At 41.3% G+C, this 6628-nt stretch overlaps 1 long non-coding RNA gene across 1 annotated transcript; it reads left to right on the top strand.

Moving 5' to 3' along the window:
• The first annotated feature begins 2463 nt into the window (after window positions 1-2463).
• Window positions 2464-4097, top strand: LOC142107046 (uncharacterized). The gene is made up of 3 exons (XR_012679855.1): window positions 2464-2551; window positions 2953-3161; window positions 3532-4097. It is a non-coding gene; the product is annotated as an uncharacterized LOC142107046 (long non-coding RNA).
• The last annotated feature ends 2531 nt before the right edge of the window (window positions 4098-6628 follow it).

The raw sequence follows: 6628 nt of genomic DNA, 5'->3' as shown, positions 1-6628 counted from the left end.
ACTGGCCGGGTAATTGTTTTTTTTGACAAATTGCCAGTAGTATTTTTCTTAATGTTGGTAAATTTATGTCAGCAAACTCCCATGGGGCTGGTAATGATGTCAATTAGTTATCTATTTACAGGACCACTGAATTAGTGTATGGATCTCAAAATATTTGAACGTTGAGTATACTTTTGAAATCACCCTTTGTTGGGACTACCTCACAGTCTAAAAATCACTAAATAGGCAGGTAAATAAAGATTGTTTTGCTATATCTAGTACACTCTGTAATCTGTTTGCATCTTATGGGAGTTTTTAAAAATGAGTCTATACACTAAGGTGTTTGGAATTTGAAACCTCTGCCTTTTAAATCTTTGCCGAATAATGACAACACATCTGCCACTACAAAATCTTTTTAACGTTAGACCAGCAAGTTACAGCACACGGGTCAAGAGTTAGAATGGCTGATTCCAAAACCCACCCTTAATGGTGAGATTTTGCACAATAAAACATTTAGGTCAGTAAATTGTCAGCAGACAAATGTAGGAGACAGGAGGCAAAGCATTTTGGGTGCACTGGAAGGGGCATGTCCTTTATAGTGTGCTTGCACATTGTTATGTAGGCCATGTCAGGTGATTAGGGTGAACATATTTACAAACATATAGCAAATATATATGTGTACACATGGTTTTTGCGATTAATACAGAACTCACTTCTTATAATCTCCTGTCGGAGTTCAGCAAGGAGCCTTGGTTGATGGCGCCGGAGATCGCTCCAGCGTCTCTGGAGCTGGACAAAGCTCCTCCGTATCCCATACCGCAGGCAGAGGTGTCTGCGGACCCTTTTATAGGCCTCCAGCTTCACCTCATTTGACATATAGCGCCCTGAGGGCACGTTGTCCATGGCCTCTGTGAGGACACGGAGCTCACGCCTCGCAAAAATGTTGGCCCTCATTTTTGCGAACAGAAACCAACACCCTCCAGTATTCTGCGCTCCGATTGGTTCTCAGAGCACGTATGGGCGTAACTCACGTCACACACGGATCTGTCACACACCTGCGTGTGTAATGGGTGCCTCTCCCACCAAGAACATGGCGGCCCCCCCTACGATGAGACGAGTACTCTGTGCGTTGCAATTAGGAGGAAGAGTGTACACCTGGTTTATTAATCCAAACCTCCATTTAAACCCACCTGTGCTTTGCCTTACTGCCTGTTCAGTAGCTGATTTGACTGAACAGGACACATTGAACAGTGAAAGCATTTACATGCTTTGCCTAATAAGCAAACAACAAACAGTAACAACAAAAGTAAGTAAAAGATTGTAATATATGCAATGTGCTTGTCTCTTCTAATGTAGTCTTCTTTTTTGTATTAAATATGTGTGTCCTAGGTGTCATAAAACTGCTATAAAAAGGGACCTTGCCATTACATTTTAACATGGCACTAATGGTATATTGGCCTACAATAAGCTAATTTTTTTTACCTTATCAATCTTGCACTCAATAATATTTAGGTGTTAGCATTGTTGATAACATAACCTTAACTTGCATTTTAATCAACGTAATTTTTTGTTTTGCAGGCAACCCCAAACATTACACACTGTTGTAATCTTATTTTTTGTTATCTTTGTGTGCAAATATATAAAAGTAAGTATAAATAGGTCAGATATATTGTATTTTATACCAATAGTTTGTACCTGCTCATTTAGCCATCTGTGTATGCACAAAAATGTGTGTCCTAGCTGTAATGAGAGTGTGACCAGAAGTTTGCTTGCCCTCACATTTAACTGTAAAAGAATGCATTAGTAGCTTACACTATGCTAAGTACTGTTAGATTATCCATATCCCACACACTAATAACTGACTTATTGCATTGAGGGACACATGCATCCAAATGTTTAAATGTATTGGGACGCTTACATAACAAATAGCATTTGTAGTACACATTTAAGTGTGTTGCTGGCTGATTTGATTTACCAAAGTAATATTGCAAACACCATATAGGGCTTGCTACTCCGACAAACTTAATGTGATATCATTAATTTATGTATGTGGCTAAACCTGTTAACCAAGGTTAGGCTTTTAAAAGTGGCAACTGGTAGTAGTAGCTGAATGTTTAAGTAGTATTTGTCGACCATTAATGTAAAAATACAGTGGACAAAGTAAATGTTGGTTCAATATAGAAGCAACAATGTTGATTTGAATAAGGGCCATGTGTTTTATACCTAGGTAGTACTTTCCCAAATTAAAACTTTTAAGGGGGTGGATGGCCATACAATCTGTATTGGCACCTGATTGTTTGCATTGGCAAAACCTAATTTAATTTTCTTTCCAATAGGAATATGTGTGACCCAGGCCCCAGTGGGGAGCAGCCACCCGGGCGCCCAGCTATGCGTAAATTTTTTTTTTTTCGAATGAGGAATTAGAGGTTTTAGTGGCAGAGGTTTTACAGCGATTCCATTCGGAGGAGCGTCAGATTACAGGGCTGGAGCGTCACCGCCATTGGGAGCAAATTACGTTAGCGATTAATGAAATATCGCCCCATGGACGAAAAGTGCATGAGGTCCAGAAACGGTACAAAGCCACTGTTTGGAAAAAATGCCTATAGAATGTGACTAACTCTGTTGAGTAGTATTTATTTGCTTTTGTTTCTCTCTCTCTCTATATATATATATATATATATATATATATATAGATATGTATGTACATTCTGTGTTAGTATTACTTAGCCAACTGTGATGTACAAGCAGCCTTGTGTTTATAATCTTTTCTTCTATCAGACCCTTAGGTGATGGTTCCAAGCAGCATGGGCCTTGGCCACATTTACATAATGAGTTGTGCACATTAACCACGATTGTAAATCCCAAGACATTAGTGTACAATGTGGCATTAATAAATGTGGTTTGATGAGTATATTGATTTTAACCTTTAAAAAAAAAAGATATTTAACACCATAATGTTTGTCTATTCCGCAGCTGGGCAGACTATAAAGCTAGGCTGAAAAGCAAACTAGCACGGCAACACCGCCATGCGCACGGGACTGGGGGTGGGCCACCAATGGACATTTCCTTGACCCCGCTTGAAGAGCGTGCGAGGGCCGCTATTTCTCTTGTTGAGATTGTTGGGGTGGGCGACATAGACACTGGCTATAGCCCACCCCGAAGAGGAGATTCCGCTCCACTAGGTACAATGATGAGTGTGCTTAGTTAATGACTGTAAATGTTTCTATATGTCTGAGCTAATGTGTAAACTCTCTGGGTGTGTCTGAAGGATAACTTTGATTGCACTATATCTTAGCCTATCACATTTGAGGAAATGTCATGTAGACAGTGAAGATAAAAATCCTCTATATATACAGTTTTGTGCATAATTTGAATAAATTAAAGAATCTAAAGTCTCATTTGGGTGACTGTAAAGGGCAGCAAGCACATTAAAAGTGATTTCACACTTGACCAATGCTACATCAGGCGTACCTCAATATGTTTTTATAAAACATTATTGTTGCCAAATGTTTTTATCAAATATCTTAGCGTTTGTTTTAAATCTCTCTACAGATTCCCAGCAGCAGGCCACTGAAGCAGTTTCAGAAGTTGCCCGTGATGTGGAGGGGGATCAGGTGGATCCAGGTGACAATTCATGGGAGCGGGCACTCTCGGACGCATCACAAAGACTTTACTGCGCCACAGATTCACAGAATTATCACCTGGCACTTATAGCGAGCACTGTCCAAAACACGGATCAGCAAATTACAAGTCTCATAAGCACACTCTCCACTTTCATGAGCACACACACCTCTTTAATGACCTCACACAACTCTTTAATGGCCACACACAACACCCAAATGTCAAATTTAACTCAATCTATGTCACATATCGAAACACTCCTGGGTGAACTCTTGCATGCCCACTCCCAACGCACCTCCGCCACATTCCCTTCACCCAGCTCAGATTTTGTGTTCACCAGCCCCCATACCCAGTTGGCTGGTGGCTCCAACCTCCCTGTTGGTTATGTTGCGTCCCCCCTCCCTGTTGGGTCTGTTGCGTCCCCCCTCCCTGTTGGGTCTGTTGCGTCCCCCCTCCCTGTTGGGTCTGTTGCGTCCCCCCTCCCTGTTGGGTCTGTTGCGTCCCCCCTCCCTGTTGGGTCTGTTGCGTCCCCCCTCCCTGTTGGGTCTGTTGCATCCCCCCTCCCTGTTGGGTCTGTTGCGTCCCCCCTCCCTGTTGGGTCTTTTGCGTCCTCCCTCCCTGTTGGGTCTGTTCCGTCCCCCCTCCCTGTTGGGTCTGTTGCGTCCCCCCTCCCTGTTGGGTCTGTTCCGTCCCCCCTCCTTGACCCAGGCCTCTGTCGTCTTATGTGTTTTGCTTTTGCCCGTGGCTTTGGCCAATCTCCTGTCGTGGTCCCTTCCCAATCCCCTGTATATGAGGCTGCACCTTCACCTCGTCGGACACAAACCGTTTCCCATGCTGGTTTGGCTGCTTCATCTGAGCCCTCTACATCACGGATGACAAGAAGTAGGAGTCGGAGCCAGGTCATTCAGACTCCTTACAAAAAACCGACCAGAAAATAAATATTAGTTTTTGTTTTAAAACATTATTTCATATTTGGATAACAAAATATGTATTGTTTCATAAATAAATTTATTTTTATTACTAAGTATGTGTTTTTTGATTTATTATTACATCATCTATTATGTTTTTTGTACACAATACTTGTTATCAAGTATCAGCAAAATATTACCTCCCAAAAAACGGCCGGAATCATGAAGGTTCTTTAAGGAATAGGTATCTAATTTCAGTGTGGTGTCCAAAAGGAAGTGGCAGATTGATTCAGGGTCATAAATGGAAAGGATCCTTATTACAATAATCTTCTATAAACCATGAATTAATGTCAGGGTAGTAAAATATCACACGTTTTGTTTAAAAACTTTCATACTGTCTGTATCTTAATATTGTTCCCAAATACTTGTTAGCTTATTTGTAGACGGTAATTAAAAGTTAATCTAGGACCTCTCCTACCCCCCCATAAGAATCATCCTTTAGTCTAATGCTTGTTTAAATGTTACTTAATGTCCTTATTGCACTAAGCACATATAGTTATTGAGTCAAATTGGGTTCCTAGGTGCACTTACCCCATCCACCTCTGTCATATCACATCTATCCTGGCCCCTTCTGTTAGTCTGCAACATTCCCGTCATCCACACCACCATTGGAAAACACACACTGTTTATTCTGCTGCATGGGCGTGGTCAGCTTGGATGCAGTCAGGTGATCATTCCAGACCAACCAGAATCACCAGCTCAGATCACATTAACTGATCAGACAATAGTTGTTTGGGACACCCTATTTAAATCTGCTGCTGTGATCTGTTCATTGGCCGAACAACACACTTCTCTCCAGAGGATAGGTCTTGCCTCCAGTGGTCTGGCCTGCATTACAAAAGCAGAGTTATTGGCCACATTTGCAGACTGCTCATTCAACTGCTATATTAAACAATCATCAAGAACATGAGCAGGAAGATGATCCAGTGTGCTAGGTTCTTATTCAATCCAGCTCCAGCTAGTCCCAAGGGCCCATAATCGGACCAAGAAATACAGATGGCCGTGACATTTGTACAGTATATAAGGGTGTATGTTGTGTTGTGTGAGCTGCTTGCTGTGTGCCTGGCTAATCATGTTATAAGGACACTAAAAACATTGCAGTTTGATTATGGTTTACTCTGCCAAAGAAACACACCCTCTAATTCAATTAGGTATACACAACATTATCTACATCACCTAGTGATCATCATCATCATTTATTTCTATCCACTGATTCCGCAGCACTGTACAGAGAACTCATTCACACCAGTCCCTGCCCCATTGGAGCTTACAGTCTAAATTCCCTATCATACACACACAGAGAGAGAGAGACTAGGGTTAATTTTGATAGCAGCCAGTTGCCCTACTAGTATGTTGTTGGAGTGTGGTTGAAAACCAGAGGACCTGTAGGAAACCCATGCAAACACAGGGAGAAATCCACAAGATAAGGCCATGGTCAGGAATTTAACTCATTAGCCCAGTGTTGGGAGGCAAAAGTGCTAACCACTACGCCACTGTGCTGGCCGTGATGGATATCCAAGAGGTAGTTTTTCCCCAAAATTTATTGCTACAGTCCTTATTTAACAAAACTCTATGGTCTCATTCCACAATTGCATGACAGTTCAAAACAATTTGGATGCCTTAATACCTTTTTTGCCTAAACAGACCTTATAGTTTATTTAGTTATGAAAACTCATTCATTCATTGCTATACTGGCCATGACAATACATTTTTGCTCCCTTGCAGTGGTGGATTTTATTTACGCAAGGGCAAGCTAGTTGACATGACGTGGAAATTATAATGCTGAGTCGTTTAGTAGGTGGAGATTTCGTGTATAGACAGACACAGGTACCCATTGCACATGATCACTGGGCCAGAATGAATAAGGATGTCCAAAGCTTTGTATCCTTATTTCAGTGTCCTGGAGAAAACCATGTTACAATGCAAGAGGCGCAAAAGACTCTTTGCATGTAGTAGCATGTTTAAACAGTCATAGCTTCTAATCAGGCCCAAACTAACATAATTTTTTTTCATAAATTATTTATTTGTTAGAAAGAGAAAGTACAACAATGCATGCTATC

The sequence above is a fragment of the Mixophyes fleayi genome, chromosome 1, assembly GCF_038048845.1.
Source record: "Mixophyes fleayi isolate aMixFle1 chromosome 1, aMixFle1.hap1, whole genome shotgun sequence".
NCBI lineage: Eukaryota > Metazoa > Chordata > Amphibia > Anura > Limnodynastidae > Mixophyes > Mixophyes fleayi.
Note: the sequence above shows the minus strand (reverse complement) of the source record. Positions and strands in the feature narration are given on the sequence as shown.